Raw genomic sequence first — 791 nt, 5'->3', positions numbered from 1 at the left:
ACTTGCTCTCCAGTTACATCTTCATCCTCTTCAGAGGAAGAATAATCTTTAGAGCTCATGAATGGCAGAAGGAGATTTAATGGAATCTCTATGGTCTCTACATGAGCCTCAGATTTCTTTAGGTCCTCAATAAGGAACTCCTTCTTGGTTGGGAGACGTCCCATGAGGTCTTCCTCATTAGGACTCACGTCCTCCCCTTCCTCCTTGCATTCGGCCATATTGACTATATCAATGGCCTTGCACTCTCTCTTTGGATTCTCTTCTGTATTGCTTGGGAGAGTACTAGGAGGAGTTTCAGTGATTTTTTTACTCAACTGGCCCACTTGTGCCTCCAGATTTCTCATGGAGGACTTTGTTTCATTCATGAAATTTAAAGTAACCTTAGACATATTAGAGACTAAGTTTGCTAAGTTAGAGGTATTCTGTTCATAATTCTCTGTCTGTTGCTGAGAAGATGATGGATAAGGCTTGATATTGCTGAGCCTATTTCTTCCACCATTATTAAAGTCATGTTGAGGCTTTTGTTGATCCTTCCATGAGAAATTTGGATGATTTCTCCATGATGAATTATAGGTGTTTCCATAAGGTTCACCTATGTAATTTACCTCTGCCATTGCAGGGTATTCAGGATCATAAGCTTCTTCTTCAGAAGATGCCTCTTTAGTACTGTTGGATGCATTTTGCCATCCATTCAGACTTTGAGAAATCATGTTAACTTGCTGAGTCAACACTTTGTTCTGAGCCAATATGGCATTCAGAGCATCAATTTCAAGAACTCCCTTCCTCTGAGG

The sequence above is a fragment of the Arachis duranensis genome, chromosome 1 (assembly GCF_000817695.3).
Source record: "Arachis duranensis cultivar V14167 chromosome 1, aradu.V14167.gnm2.J7QH, whole genome shotgun sequence".
In the NCBI taxonomy this organism is placed as follows: Eukaryota; Viridiplantae; Streptophyta; class Magnoliopsida; order Fabales; family Fabaceae; genus Arachis; species Arachis duranensis.
This window is presented reverse-complemented; position numbering follows the sequence as displayed.